The 16,219-nt window shown below is 42.1% G+C and overlaps 1 long non-coding RNA gene across 1 annotated transcript; it reads right to left on the bottom strand.

The window, feature by feature from the left end:
- Positions 1-1,648: 1,648 nt before the first annotated feature.
- Positions 1,649-11,872, bottom strand: LOC128342390 (uncharacterized). Its single transcript, XR_008314949.1, has 3 exons — positions 11,756-11,872; positions 6,002-6,389; positions 1,649-2,217 (listed from the first exon to the last, which is right to left on the bottom strand). It is a non-coding gene; the product is annotated as an uncharacterized LOC128342390 (long non-coding RNA).
- Positions 11,873-16,219: the final 4,347 nt, after the last annotated feature.

Raw genomic sequence — 16,219 nt, 5'->3', positions numbered from 1 at the left:
ATTGCCAGGAAAGATAGCACTGATGATCTGTTTTTGAATTGGCAATTTCCCCTTTATGATAAGAAAAAAAACTGATCGTGTTTGGTACCCATCCAGTTTGGTTAGTCTGTATAACAGTCTAAAGGGAAGAGAGCAAAGAAAAGAGATCAATAACACTTCATTTCATTTCTCAAATAAATATGGCATTTCAGAAAAGGATGCAAGCAACAAGGCAAAAACATGGGAAGACAACTAATTCAAATCAATTGCAAGACAAATATAATTGCACGTACGAGTGTAAACAGAGCAGCCTAGACTGAGAAAGGAGAGAAATCAGTCCAAAAATGCTTAGGTTAAATCCTACCAACAGTCATCAGGCACATCAGAGTAGATGGCTGTGTTTTGGAGTCACAGTCCATAAGCCTATAATGCCAGCTAGAGCTTAAAGACTTAACTGATTGATTGCTTTATATTCAGACTAGGTCTGGAAACTTTTCTTTGGTTTTGTATTTCTTTTTCCTTGTCAAAACACGAAATACTTACTTATGGAGTGTGCTCAGCCCCTGATGTTGCTATTCATAATTTCAAGGAGGAAGGATCTCCCCCAGTTTATGTCGGGAAACTGGAAACCAGTAGTGGGATAAAGCCTAAAAAGGAAACTAAGAAACTTCTTATTCTCATTTCCTTAAAAACAGGGAACTCAGGTGGGAGGCAACAATGCTCACCGAGCATGTTCCAAGTGAACACGTGCAAATCGGTGAGCAATCAGTGTGATCAGTTCCAAGACCGGCCATATATGGATTGCATCTCATCTCAGCAGTCTTATAGAGTTGCCCTGCCTCTGAGTCCATTTCTGAGCCCAATTGAGGGTGGTGGTTTTAATGTTTAAGCAGCTTGGAATCACAAAACCCTAAGGGCTGCTTGCTCACACAGGTATCTGGGCAGCTGCTAAGATCTTCAGGCTCTGTTACAGGTCCCTGCACTTTCAGAGGTGAGGCGGCTGAGTCTTCAAACGCCAGTCTTGGAACTGATCACACTGATTGCTCACAGAGCTTCAGTGACTTGCACATGTTCACTTGGAACATGCTCAATGTACACTGCTGCCTCCCACCCACCCTTCTGAGTTCCCTATTCTTAAGGAAATGAGAATAAGGAGTTTCTTAGTTTTATTTTAAGCTTTTGAAAGTTTCCCAACAAAAACTGTGGGAGATCCTTTCTCCTTGAAATTATGGGTAGCAATATCAGGAGCTGAGCACACGTAGAGAAGTTTATCTGGTGCCAGCATTGATGTCTTTTTGCTACCAGCAAAAACCGTTTACATTTTTTATGCCTCATTTTATTTGGTTGTCTATCTCTTCTGCTGCTACTTTTGATGCTTTCACATGAATTTCATTATTGTATTGTGTTTCAGAGCCTTATGTTAGCCACTCTGGGATGCAGCTGCCTGATCAGCAAAATATACTTTAAATAAATAAATAAATAAATAAATAAATAAATAAATAAATAAATAAATAAAACAAGTGATGAGTCATGAAATTACAGAAGTAAAAAGTAATATGGTATAAGCTGGAGAGGCTCATTAAAGTAACAATTCAAGTTGATTAAAAACCATAACAAGTCATATATTATTTGAAAGATCTTAGAAATAATTCAAGGACATCAATTAATTTCTCAACTTTTTATTACCTCTGATAGATTTTAGTTTTATGTTCATTGTTTTTAACTTCTTAGCCTCTATGCATTTATTTTAGCATATTTTAATTGATTTTACAACATTCCATAGATCTTAATTTGATAGCAACAAGATTTTAACTTTACAGTTGCTATCTCCACAGATGTAGACTGTTTTTGACACTACTGTCATGTTTTATCCTATGCTAGTCAAAGACCTAAATAAATATATTGAATTAGTGACAGTTAAGAAAAACAAGTTTATTCAATGGTGGTCCCCCTCCCCCCCAATTTTTTTTTTTCAGTCACCAGAATATTCTGGGTCCTTCCTTCTTAAAGTTTTCCTAAGGATGTTATTCCTTGAGTGGATATGGTTCTCTGCAAGATCACAACCTCAGAAGTTGTGCAAGTTCATGCAATATTAGCCCCATGGAGGAGAGCAGGCAGTGGGAAAATGCTGTAATTGTTGCTTGGGTTCAACTTGCAGAGTGGGCTTGGCTGTGATACACCTTGTTGAAGGATTAGTTGGTGGCGTTCTGGTCAAATAGGCCAAGACAGATCCAAGAGCTGTGTAAGCAAACAGAAAAAGGATGACATGTGGTGGTATACAATGAGGCAGTTTGGGCTGGGAGCAGGAAGAGGCTAGGAGAAGGGTGAGGATAAGACTGAAGAAAAGCATAGATAGTTTAGCGATCAAGTCACAGGAGGGCTTTGTTGCAGAAAGGTTGCTGGTACACCTGTGAACAATCACAAATTTCAGATCAAATCCAAATCTAAAAATCTGATCAAAATCTGATCCAAAACAATAGATTTCAGTTTGGTCCTTTGGACCCTTCAGAATTTCAGTCTCAGATTTGGTATTGGGTTTACTTTCAGAAATCTGGAAATTTTCAGTGAAATCCCCATAGAAGCCTAAGGGGAAAGTTTAAAGAATCATTGGAGGAAATGGCTAGATAGGGAGCTCTGGCAGTTGGCACACAAGTGTATAAGGATGGCAGGACTTTATGTATTTAATTACAAGTGGATCCAACCATCTATTTATTTTTAATTAATTTTGTAAAATAATTAAGAAATCGTATTTACATCTGAGAATCACAGGGGAAGTTATGCCACATCTGAGAATCACAGGGGGAAGGATGTACTGTAACATCCAAAAATCACAGGAGAAGTGATGTGACATCTGATAATCTACTGCTTTGTTTTTTAATGTATTAGTAAATCGTTGGCTAAATAAAGAAATAAATGCATGGGTGGGTGGGCAAGCAGGCAGATGGGTGGCAGAAGATGGCTTTTCTTTTCTCTGGCCATGATCAGGAATGAACTCCATTTTTATTTCTGCAATTTAGAACTCTGAAACATTGAGCTTTTGCTGAAAATGCTCCTGAAATCCCCAAAACGCTTTTGGATAATTTTGGCCTGAAATAGGCTTCCCTTTTTTAGACTGGAATTATCACCAATATCCTCTGCAATGGCTGTTATCGGACCATTACCAAAATTCCAGATCTTAAATTGCACAGGTCTAGATGCCTATCCTGGAATAATATCCTGGAAGAGGATATTATGTAAGACAGGGAGGGTCAATCATGATGAAGCCAAGAAATAGGTTTCTTGGGGCCCAGGACAGGAAGCTAAAAGAGTGTAAGGAAGAGGTGGTGGTCCAGGGGAAAAGGCTTCTATCCAGCTCCTTGGAGGATGCCAGTTTGGAACTTTCTGCAGCCAGCAAACCTGCCAGTGGCATGTGTAAATCTGCCGATCACATAGATAATATTACACTTAGAGAACTCAACAAGATATTTGACCCTTGAGTTTGTTTTTGTTGCCCTTGAAGCACCTTCATTTTTGATACCTGTGTGAACATGTGACTTTTTCATCTCTCCCTATGATTTCTATTGCATATTTCATGAGTTTAAATTGAAACATGCACAACATTTCCCAACCATTTTAATGACCTTCTGTAATGGATTGACTCATCACACTGAAGCCAGGCATTCTGTAATATTTTCGGCAGCACGTTATCTGTTTGGGAGATACAATCAGCAGGGGTTATTCTTTCCCCGAGCAGCAACCTTACAGAAGGGTCATATTTTCTATTTAATTCTTGGTACATATTTATATTTCACAGATGTTGAAGCTTGTGCCGATTATGCATGCGGATTTGTTCTGCAGATGTGGGGTCAAAATGAGTACAAATCCGGAGTCAGTACAAGCAAAATCTGATTAAAAGGGATATGATGAAGGAACTTGCCTTCCTTGTACTGAACTTTGCATATTCTGGGTTGCATTTATACAGGAAATGTCATCACAGGCAACAGATTCCAGCAGGCAGATGACCTTATCAGATTTTAACATCTGCCCTTCTTTCTTTGAAGTATCTAGCTTGCTATATATTCTTTCCTTGTTCTGCAGATTTATACTGATATCTCTTCATTTCTCCCAGCAGTAGGAGCGATGGTTCACTATCTTGCAAGCCACTCCTTCTGGAAAGTAGCTTTTATTAAACTACTTGCCAACATGGGACAGGAAGCTTGCAAAGTGGAAGGATCACGGGGAGGGAAGCAATAAATGGCTGAAACAGATCTGGGAGTTATAGGAAACCAGATTGAAGGTTGGTAAAAAAAATAGCAGGCATCCCATCACTGAACATACTGTAACAGAATGTCAGTGTAAAACCAAATACCAATAAAAGAATGGTCATAGTGGCAGCACCACCTGGGTCATGAAACATGGCATGAGCGTGGACAAATTTACAAAGAAAACCTTGTGAGTAAACTCCAGCAATGACTGTACCCCAGAGTGAACACCAGTCTGAAATTTGCTGAAGAGCTGAGCATTGGAGCCCCGTGATCTTCAGCAAATTGCAGAACTGGGGCAACAGTGTCTAAAACATCCTAGGATCAAGCTTCCTTAAGAACTTCCTCATCTCATATGAACCCATTCAAATGTTAAGGTCATTCTTGGAAGCCCTGCTGTATGACTCTCCACCATTGGGAGATGGCCACAAGGAATAAAACGTTTTTTCCTGATGTATGGAGTGGTTATGGAATGATCTCCTGGATGAGGTCTACTGCTTTAGTCTGTAGTCACTCTGCAGTGGGCAGTCAAAGCTAGGCTGATCTTTGGCTCAGGTGAGGATTCATGGGGAGGCAGGGTTGGGAGTGAAAGAGGACCAAAAATGATTTCCTGTCTTACTTTATTTTGCTGTTACCTGTATCACAGGTAACCAGTGATACAGGTAACAGCAGTGCAGCAATGCAGAGCTATCAACTGGCAGATGCCGTTTTTTCCAGGAAACCATCCCGTTCCAGAATGTCATGATCTAATGTCACTTGGAAGGGAAAATGTGGGAAAACAAATAGAACTAGCCAGTCAATGGCCTCCAAAGGGAGCACTGCTGCCAACAGTGAGTTCCACACCCCCAAATTTTATACCTTCTCACCTCAAAACTGATGAAATAGACTGCCAGTTTTCACTCTGTAAATGGAGAGGTGAAAATTATAGGGAGAGATTTGTCATAGAAACATATTTATGTCATAGGAACCTATTTATTCTGACAAGCTTTTAATATATTTTATAACGTAAATGGCAAGGTGTTGTAGAGAGGTTTTTAATCTTTTATTGGCTGTGGTTATGGTTCAAAATGTCCCTTTCTTGGTTCAAATCCCCAGTGGTGTGTTTCCCAGAATATGGGAAACTCCTATATCAGGCAGCAGTGATATAGAAAGGTGCTGAAAGGCATCATCTCATACTGCACGGGAAATGGCAATGGTAAACCCCTTCTGTATTCTACCAAAGACAACCAAAGGGCTCTGTGGTCTCCAGAAGTTGACACCGACTCAACGGCACGATCTTTCCTTTCTTTTGTTTTGTATTTAATAAATGTTGTTAGCTGCTTTGAGCATTTTTTAAATGAAGAAGTGTGATAAAAGTGTCTGGATATGAATAAATAAATCAGGATGTGGTTAAGATTCTCCACATGGTCTCATATTCTGCACTGTCAGGTCTCATCAGCAAAAGGATGCACAGAATACTGTAATAAGGTGAGCAGTGTTTGCTTCAAGGAATGGAAAAGCCATTTTGACAGGGAACATCAATTGAACACACTGAGAATTCTTTCTGAATCCCCCTGAGAATATACAGTATGATTCAGGTAAAACTATCTATTTCAAAGACATTCAACTCCAAGAAAGCAATTTAACCCCAAGTCACATCTAATAGATATCTAACATAGATAATGCATGGCTATGAGAGCATGTTGAATTAAAATCCCTCTGGAGAAATATCATATTTGATAGATCAACTGTTTCCCAACTAATCAGTCCAGAAAAATTTAATTACATAGCAAAATTAATACCAGAAAAGCTGAACTACCATAACATTAAAAATGCTAGTGCTGCAACAGAGATGTTTGGATGCCAACTTTTTGTCACACATGGAACAGAAATTTAAGAAAACATAACAGGTTTCATTGTATCTTCAGAGAAGTCCATGGAAACAGTCACTGTGGAATAGTCATCACCTCTTCATGCTCTATGTGTTTCACCAGAAGTTGTGGGATGTTGGACCAGATGAACTTGGCTTGATCCAGCGAGGCAATGTTTAGGTTATAATGTCCTCACTATTTATAGATTTAAAAAACAAACTACTGAGGAGAATTCAATTGTGTTTTCACCATGTATAGATGTTTTTAAAACGGAGGAGCATTCAATCATGTAATCTTCCATCTGAAGCCTGCGATGTTTCTGCAGCCAGAACAGTTTTTATCATCAGTAAGCAATTTGTTTAGACGATGGCATCGTTACTCGATATAACTAATATGCTCACAGACACCTAAACTTTGAATATGCAAATATTTAAGATATCCGTCAAGAAAACTGAACAATAACTTTGAATTTGATATGCTAGAGTTGGTAATAACTGCGTCTATAAAATAAGGAGCCCTACTAACTAACAAAGAATAATGTCTTTTATCTTTAAAATCTATCTTTTATTAAATACCAAGTATCTGACTATATAAGCATAGGCAGCAGGCTGTTATTTACATGCCCACTGGAGTCCTAAGGCTCATGTGGATTGGACCTTATCAAGCAGATTATTTACACTGTGTGAAATCCTGCCCTTGCTGCCAGAGGCACTCTTACCCCTGGGCTTTGGGGCCAAGGTCCAGGGCCTCCACATCCCCTGGGGCCCCCCAAATCCTCCTTAGTCTGTCCTGGGTGGTGTAGGCACCATGGGCACACACTGCACCAGGCGGCTAAGTGCAATTGTGACCTGCGCCGGATGCTTTAGAAACAGAGGGGGGAGCGGGGGGAAGTGTTACATTGTGTGTTAAAATGTTTCTGCTGATGCATATTTGCATAAATATACCTCTTTTATATCCTGACATTTTTGTGAGTTCAGTTGCTGTTTGAGCACTCAAAAACCCACGTGTTAAAAATTCTGTGTGTGCAGGGGCGTAACAAGGCTGGAGTGGGCCCAGAGACAAAAATTTTAAAATGGACCCCTCGCTGATACACACACACACACACACACACACACACACACACACACACACTTCACAATATACAGTCATGTGACTTGCCTCGGGGGGGGGGCTCGAGGCATGGGGGGCCCCAGGCAGCTGCCTCCCCTTGCCTAATAGTAGTTACACCCCTGTGTGTGTGTCATGCTTCACTTATGGGAGAGGGGGGCCTCCAGTGGGGGTGGAGGGGCTCGAAAGGCCTTTAAGTCCAGGCTCCAAAATTACCTAGGTGCACCTCTGCTTGCTGCCTTCCAGGCTGCCTACACTGCAATACTTACCCTAAAGACTTTATTGTTGACCTCACCTTGCGCCTCCAGTGAAACCAGCTCACCTGATGTGGATTTTCTTTCCTACGGCGCAAAGATTCCTTGTGATATTGATCATAATATCAAGGACTGCCTAACAAGTACTGTTGTGAAGAAGGGGAGCACAACACTGTCATGTGATTTTTGCCATTCTCTGCCTCAAAAAATCAGATGACTCCTACAGAGCGACCTTGATCTGAGATGCTAACTTTCTAGAGATACGAGGTGACATTTTCCCTCCAATAATAGTATATTTCTTGTTTCATAGTGCTGTGACTTCTAAAACTTGGAGTATTTCCCTCCTCTTTATTCACTTTGTTTTGATCAATGCAAGCAAGCTTGTTATGTCTACACTGGAAACCATATAACTCCATCCATTTATACTTTATCGTCTGCCAATCAGGCTACATCTTCTATACATTACATAGTGCACAATTTGTCTTATCTGAACGTGCCTTGAACATATGACTATATGAAGGTGCCTTATAATGTCAGACCATTAGTTCATCTAGCACAGAATTATCCATTCTGTCTAGCACAGCAGTTCACTAAGGTCACACCATATCTAACACATTAATAAAAATGGTAAATGACATCAGATAAAAGACTGATGAATATGGTTATCCCCCAACATCTTCTACATTCTTTCAGTCTGATGCCATGGTGACCAATCAGGATTTAGTGTTAGGCGAATTCTTCAGCCAGTTGTTCACCAGTTACACAAACAGTTCCTCATACCCCAATTTTCTAGTAGGTTTCCAATAAAGACACATAAATCTGTGTCAACAATCTTGCAAGCTATATTGATTAATTCCCCCATATCCATAAAATAACTACTCCATTAAAAAGGACATTTAGATTGATAATAGCAAGAATGAATATATTGTTCTAAACCACTTGCTTTGTTTTATGTGTGCTAGAACAGGAACAAACAGAGAGCAGATGAGTCAGAGTCTCAGCCATAGGAACATGGAGTTTCCACACCATGCCTCAAAATAATTGGAATTTACTACATACTTTTGCTCCCCTCTCTTAGAGGTTGTCCTCATGGACAGGCAAAATGAGGCTAGGGAAGCCCAGCCTGGTTTTGCCTGTGCGTGAGACCCACCGGGAGCTGTACCACTCCCAGCAGTAGCACAGCAGCAAACCCGCAAGGGAGCCCCAGCTGTTAACACGGAATAAGGGTGCAATTGCACCATTCACCTGGGCTAACTGATTATGTCGGCGCCTCACATCTCCATGCAGCACCCTCCTGGATGGCATCAACAAACTCCCCATAATGCACCTCACACTTGCATGGTGCATTATGAGAGTTCTGGGGCCCTCCCAGGTCCCCAACCTCCCTGCTGCTGGCAGAAGCCACTAATTGCCTGGGCAGCCAATCTGCTCACCCAGCAATGAGGAGAGGATCGTCTGCAGGGGAGATCAGTTTTTCAAGATTTCCTCCCCATGCCTCTTCAAGCCCTTCTCATGGATTGCAAGAAAGGGCTCATTACATTAAGCATGTAATTGACCCTTACAGATGATACCAGTCCATTTAGGGTGGTGAAAACCAAACAGATTGTGAAGTGCTCCAAAATCCAATTCTCCTAGTCTTTCCCTCCAGACGAGGGGAATTGGTAACAAAATGGTAACATATGGCAATGGTAAATGTGGTTCAGTGTAAATTATGTCAAACAAACAAACACCATTATATCTTCACACATACACCAATAAATGTATCTTGGGGTTACAGTGGACAGCCTAAATGAAACTGTCAAACCAGTATGTGACAGGTGCAAACAAGGCAAATTCCATTATGGGGATAATTTGAAAAGGGATTGAAATTAACTGCTAATATTATGATGCCATTGGTGCAGCCACAATTGGCATACTGTGTACTATTCTGGTTGCTGCATCTCAAATAGAATACTGTCGATCTGGAAAAGGTGCAGAAGAAGGCAACCAAAATGGGCAAAGGCTGGAGCAACTTCCTAATGAGGAAAGCCTTCATTGTCTAAGGTTTTTTAGTCTTGGGGGGAAAGGGAGGGGGGTCAATAGTGAGACCTCTAACATTATGCATGGTGTGGAGAAAATTGCTAGAGTGTTTCTTCCTTTCTCACTACACTAGAACAGGAGCCAGCAATGAAACTGATTTCCAGGAGCTATAGGATGAACAAAAGGAAGTTCTTATTCACACAGGAAATGGTTCATCTATAAAATGCAACATCACAAGATGGCCACTAGTGTTTTATAGCTGCTTCCCTAATGAACAAGAAGTAGTCTTAACTTGATTTAACTAAGACTTCATTCAGAAACAGCTCCATTGTCTCCTTCTCCTTCCCTTCCCCTTTCTTTCTGACTCCACCCCCACATTCTCTACAGGATCCCCACTTGGGCACACATCTAAAATCACAAAACATAAATGACTACTATAGAATACAAGTAACTTGGATGGCTTTAAAAGAGGGCTAGACAAAGTCATCAGACCAGCCTATCACTGAGGCTCTACACACAATCAAGGTGTGGAGCCTCAAGGGGTTTGGCGGGGAGAGCAGGCTTAGCCCGCTCTTGCCGCACATGAGCAGTCACTCATTGCTGGGTGGCCACGTCAGCTGTCCAGAAGAGCAGCAGCTTTGGTTGGGGACCCCCACGCCTGGCTGAAGTTTGCTGGGGAGCTCCAGGAGTTGGGGGAAGGGGAGTGCGGCTGTGCAGTGCCCCGGCCCCCAGAGCCCCAGGAAGGCACTGCATGAATGCACAGTGCCTTCCTGGGGTCCCCTCTACCCCCCACCCCATATGTGTCAGCCATGGCTGCAAGTGGCCGTGGCTGACACACGATCAAGAAATGAGGGTAATGAAGTGTTCGCTCCGTTAACCTCATTTAGCCGGAGGGGTTTTTAGGTGGGCTAGCCGTCGTAGAACCACCGGACTCGTGGGTGAGCCCGTTGGTTCTGATGATCACTAGAAACCTGGCTGGGCTCCCTTAGCCTGGTTTCTAGTGATCGTGGGAATAGCTTCAGTGACTACTTGTTTTGATGGCTATATGTGGTCTCTAGATTCAGAGGCAGCATGCCTCTGAATTGCTGTTGCAGGACTGCTACTCAGTCCTGTAACTGAGCAGCAGGAGAGCCTTCAATCTCTGCTGGTGGGCTTCCTGATTGGCCACTGTGAGAAACAAGATGCTGCACTAGATAGACCTTTGGTCTGATCCAGCAGAGCTCTTCTTACATTCTTTCAGGATCAGAACTGCAATGCTGAGGAAGATATTTAACTCTTTGTTCTTACCATAGTCCTGATCAGAATTCTCCTGCTGCAATTTTCCCCAAGAGGGAAAGTGTCATTAGCACCTTCTCTCTCAGGACAAATATCAGCCACAGGTGAAGGGTGATCCAGTTTGGAATGACACAGGGGCAAATGGTTAAATCCTATGTCTCCCACACCATGGTCCTAATCAGGGGCGTAGCAAGGTTGGAATGGGCCCAGAGACAAGATTTTAACATGCCCCCCCCCACTCAAAGTCCAGGGCCTCCGCACACCCCAGGCCCCCAAGGATTTTTAAGTCTGATATTCCAAAATAAGTATGCTGCCTGGAAATACATTTCACTGAATACACACACGCACACGTCACAATATATAGTGATATACATTGAGTACTATACATTTGTTTTACTTTTAATGCCTAGAACACACTAGAAAGATGAATGATTAAAATGGGCCCCTCGCTGCAGATTAGCAAAGGAGACTTTCAACCATGCAGGGTGAGCCTATGTTTGTTTTCTCAGAATTCTGAACAAATTCAGTCAAATTTGATTCCAGGAGGTTTTTCACAGGAGGCTTTTAAAGCCCTTTAACACACCTCTCCTCTGGAAAGGAGGTGCTGCATTCACATGTTGGCCAGATTTACCCTGAAGTCCCTGCAAGTTATTGGGGAGCAGTTCACACACAAGAAAAATAAAATAAAAGCACAAGACATGCTTCACAGTTCTCACTCAGACCTTCTGGGTTGCAAAACAACTTGAACATAAGGGCATTTATAAATGAATGAATGAATGAATGAATAAAATAAATATAATACTGTTTCTTCCAGAAGTTTTTGTAATTTTCTGCCATGAAACAAGCCACTTATAGGACTTTTTAGATAGTTTTTTTTAAGCCAGCAAATTTTCCAAGCTGTTTAAAAATAAATATTCAGAGACTTCTCAGTCCCTCCCCCACCCATATCAAAGCCCTATGACAAGCAGATGCCTATATATGGGGGTGGGGGGGTGGGGAAGGTAACCACAAAAAGGAGTTCACACTCTACCTGGCAGCAAGGGGTCTTCTGCTGCAGAGAACAGTGGTGGCCACTCTGGCTGCCTCCTCCTTCCTGGCTGGCTTGGGCCCTACTGGAGTTCAGGCTTCACAGAGGCCTACACGAGGCCTCCTTGGAAGCCCCGCCCACCCGCCGATCAGCTGAGAGGCGGGAGAAAAGTAGCTCTTTGCAGCTTGCCTGCCAGGAGAACAAGCTGGAGAGACGGGGAACAGGGCAAGTGGCTGAGGGGCCTTGGGGCTGGGCAGGGGGCAATGGGGAGTCACGTGAGGTGCCTCTGGGGGGCCCCTCCAGGCAGTGGGGCCCCCAGACAACTGTCTCCCCTTGCCCGATTGTTGTTACGCGCCTGGTCCTAATCCTGATGTCCTCCTTGACTAATATTTAGGAAACAAAAATGAAGCATGCAAGGCTGAATCACATGTTTAATGTAATGTGACACTGGACCTTAGTCCATATTTAACAGCTTTAATGTTTTACATGACTATTTTCTGGCTTACACTCTTACTAACAATCGCTATCCCTTTTCTTTCTTTCTTTCTTTTCAAAAGGTGTATTCTTATATTTTTATTTATGTATTTATTTATCATGATTTTATACCACCTGATATGTACATCTCTAGGCAGTGTACAGAATTTAAATTAAAAATTAAAAGTAAACACAGATTAAAATGAGACACAATAAAGAAAATAGTATAAAACAGTTATTAAAACAAATTATTAAAATTATTAAAATTAATTCTAATTAAAAGCTTGCGAGAACAGGATCCTGATCAAAATCCTTTTCCAAAAAGGCTGTATTCCACGATTTCCCCAAAGATTGCTCTAAAGTCCTCAGTGAATTCCTACATTGCCCTTAAGTTATTTTAGTGACATTAAATTCTGGGACCTCATGGCAGACTCCACTTTCCCCAGCTGTTTTACAAAATAAATGTATTTCCCCTGAGTTCAGACCATCTGCTCTCCCACTGCTGGGTAGGGGCAACAATGGAAAACGTATCTTTGTTCTCTAAAGTGAATGAATTAGTAAATTATTACTTTAGGTAATATTTAATGCAAATCAATACAACTGAGTATGAATGTAGGTTTTATAATAATTATGTTGAAAACTTCAGAATCCTTTCCCTTAATGAATCAAATGTTCCTTTTGAAGAAGAAGACAGACAATATTTTTCCTTCATCAGAGTGTTGTACTGCCTGTCTTGCAATCCATAATGAAGACAAAACAAACATTGTTTTTGTCACTACACTCCAAATTGGTTGATGTTTCACTAGAAAAGTATGGGCTATCAGTTGAGTTACACAGCAACTTGATTCCTTCAAAGAAGAATGCCACCCCTTTTGAAAACCAAGATTTTTGTGTCATGGGTTGTAGCCTAATATTTCCTTTCTCTGAAGGAAAGATTCGTCCTCTGGAGGAAGAATTCCTTGATCTGGAGGAAGACCTTCCATCTGAGGAAGGGAACCTTTGGATACAGCCCTGTATGTTTCTATTGTTTATAATGTAATTCTTATTTTGTTAACCCAGTTTTTTAGAGGACATTCTTTGTTGTCCTACTCTGTTCTTCCTCAGTTCTCTCCCTACTAATAAACTTTAGTTTACAAAGTCATGAGACTGAAAGATGCTGTGAAATGCCATACTAATGGTACCACTCATTACACTGTGACTGGTAATGCCCCAAACCTCACAGCATAATAATTCACTAATTGCAACTTCAGTGATGGGTTCCTTGAGCGTTTGGTACCCTCCCCCAAAAGCTTACATAGGATTGTAGAATATCTTCACTAAGTCCTGCTCCAGATTCATTTTGAATGGTGACACCTAACATTAACACTACCTCACAGAAACTAACACTACCTCACAGAAACAAAGAAATACATAGGTAATAATCAATTAGAATTTCACAATGTATTGCATCAAACAATCTAACAAACATACTAAGGTTGTTTTCATGGTCATAGCTGCAGGGCTGCAGAGGGCTGGGGAAAAGGCAGGAGCTTATTTGCCCCCCCCCCGCCCCCGCACATGTGGTTCTCCTCTAGGACTCCGCTGTGCTGCAATGAAGTCCCAAGCAAGGATCGGGAGGAGGAAGTCCTCCTATATTCCAGTGTGCACTGTGCGAGCAGCAGAGCACAGGTCTCAGTAGAGCAGCCGCTCCACTCTGCATGGCCACTCCTTCCCCCTGGCTCGCTTCCTAAAATGGAGGTGAGCTGTGGGGAAGCTGAGCTACCTGGTGGTGATCACACACATCATAGCTTGCCAAGGTAGTTCTACTTTGTTTGTTCTCCCTTGGCTTGTTCTACCTCGGTAAATGGCTGGGTAGAAAGGTCAGGCTCTGCAGGTCTGGAGCGGCCGGGAGCAGAGAGCTCCTGGTGCTCCAAATGACACGAGTTGCCTGGGGTAACCCAGGCAGCTCATGTTGTGAGGATAGGTGCCCCACTCCTCTCTTCAACACACTCTATTTTCCTTGATACAGCAATGTTTAGAGGGAAAGGGGCAAATTGTTTCAAGAAGATCAGTTCAGCCTTCATCCCTTTCCCCCACCTTAATGTTTAGGGAGTGCTATATCCTCAATGGAACAAATATGTGGGGATTCCTATGCAGTGGATAATTTTATAGCTGCTTCCCTCACAACCACAAATTAATCTTAGAACATAAGAACAGCCCTGCTGGATCAGAGCCCATCTGATCCAGCATCCTGTTTTGCACAGTGGCCCACCAGATGCCCCTGGGAAGCCCACAGGCAACAGGTGAGGCATGCCCTTTCTCCTGCTGTTGCTCTACCGTGACTGGTATTTAGAGGTACCCTGCCTCTGAGCCTTGAGGTGGCCCTCTGACTAGTAGTCAGTGATAGACCTGTCCTCCATGAATTTATCTCAACCTCTCTTAAAGCCATCCCGGTTGGTGACTGTCATCACATCTTGTGGCAGAGAATTCCAGAGGTTAATTTTGTGTTGTGTGAAAAACTACTTCCTTTTGTCAGTCCAAAATTTCTTGACCATCAGTTTCATGGGCCTCACATAACCCATAATCAACTTGTCGAACTCCGCTACTAGTTGGAGGGTTATAGTCCACCTCCAGCTTCAAAGGCAGGATGCCTCTGAGTACCAGTTACAGAGGAGTAACATCAGGAGACAGGGCATGCCCTCAACTCCTGCCTGTAGTCTTCAAGTGGCATCTGTTGGGCCAGTGTGTGAAACAGGATGCAGGAGTAGATGGGCCTTGGGCCTCATCCAGCAGGGCTGTTGTTCTTATGTTCTTACAGGCAGTGGACAGCCTTAGGCATAATGCTGCCTGTAGCAGAAGTGTTTCACCCTAGGTTATTCTGGGTGGCTCGCACTCAAGCAACGGGTTCTTTGGAACCATTGTCCAGGTGCAACAGCAAATTCACATTTGAGTTCTTTAAAGACTCTTGGGTGGATGCCATCTGTCCTTGGTGATTTGTTAATTTTTAATTTTTCCAGACCGTTTAGAACATAATCTCTCATCACCTCTATTTGACTCAGTTCTTTAGCCTCTGTCCCCGAGAAGCTTGATTCAGGCACAGGTATATGGTCAGTATCCATGGAGAAAGCTGCAAATAACCCATTTAGCTTCTCTGCAATTTCCATATCCTCCTTAATAATTCCTTTCACTCCTTCAACAGCTAATGGACCAACCTGCTCCCTGGCAGATTTCCTTCTTCGGATGTATCTAAAGACGTTTTATTTATTTATTTATAATATTTATACCCCGCCCCTCCAGTGCACTACTGCTCGGGGCAGCTCACAACAATAAGATAGACACAGATACAATAAAAGTAATAAAATTAACTAAATATTTTTAAAAGTCAGATTAAAAACCACAATTATTAGATTCAAATTAAAAAGGGAAATTATAAAAAGCTAAAGAACCTACCAGATATAACAAAACAATAATGGAGCATTAAAGAGCCTCCTTAAAAAGGTGCATTATGAGATGTTTTTTAAAAACACTGAGGGAGGGAGCATGACAAAGCTCATCAGGGAGGGTGTTCCAAAGCCGAGGGGCCGCAACTGAAAAGGATATGTCTCTAGTCCCCGCCAACCAGATCTCTGTTAGTGTCGGCGTCATGAGCAGGGCCTGAAATGATGAGTGGAGTGCCCTGGCAGGTTCATATGGGTGAATGCGGTCCAACAGGTACCCCTTGATATTTTTATCTAAATGTTCCTTGAACTCTCTTTTCTCCTCCCTTATTGTCACCTTGTATTTCTTTTGCCAGGTGACAATAAAGAAGATTTATATAGATTTAACTTAGAATTTATTCTGAAACAACTCCATTTTCTCCTTCTCCTATCCCTCCCTTTTCCTTTCTGACTCCACCCCACACACTTCCTACAGGATTCCCACTGGGACAAACTTCTAAACAAGAAAACATAAACGATACTACATATAATACAACATGGACCTTCTAAGCTTCCCTTTTCTGGAAGCTTTATTAAA

The sequence above is a fragment of the Hemicordylus capensis genome, chromosome 2 (assembly GCF_027244095.1).
Source record: "Hemicordylus capensis ecotype Gifberg chromosome 2, rHemCap1.1.pri, whole genome shotgun sequence".
Taxonomy (NCBI): Eukaryota; Metazoa; Chordata; class Lepidosauria; order Squamata; family Cordylidae; genus Hemicordylus; species Hemicordylus capensis.
Note: the sequence above shows the minus strand (reverse complement) of the source record. Positions and strands in the feature narration are given on the sequence as shown.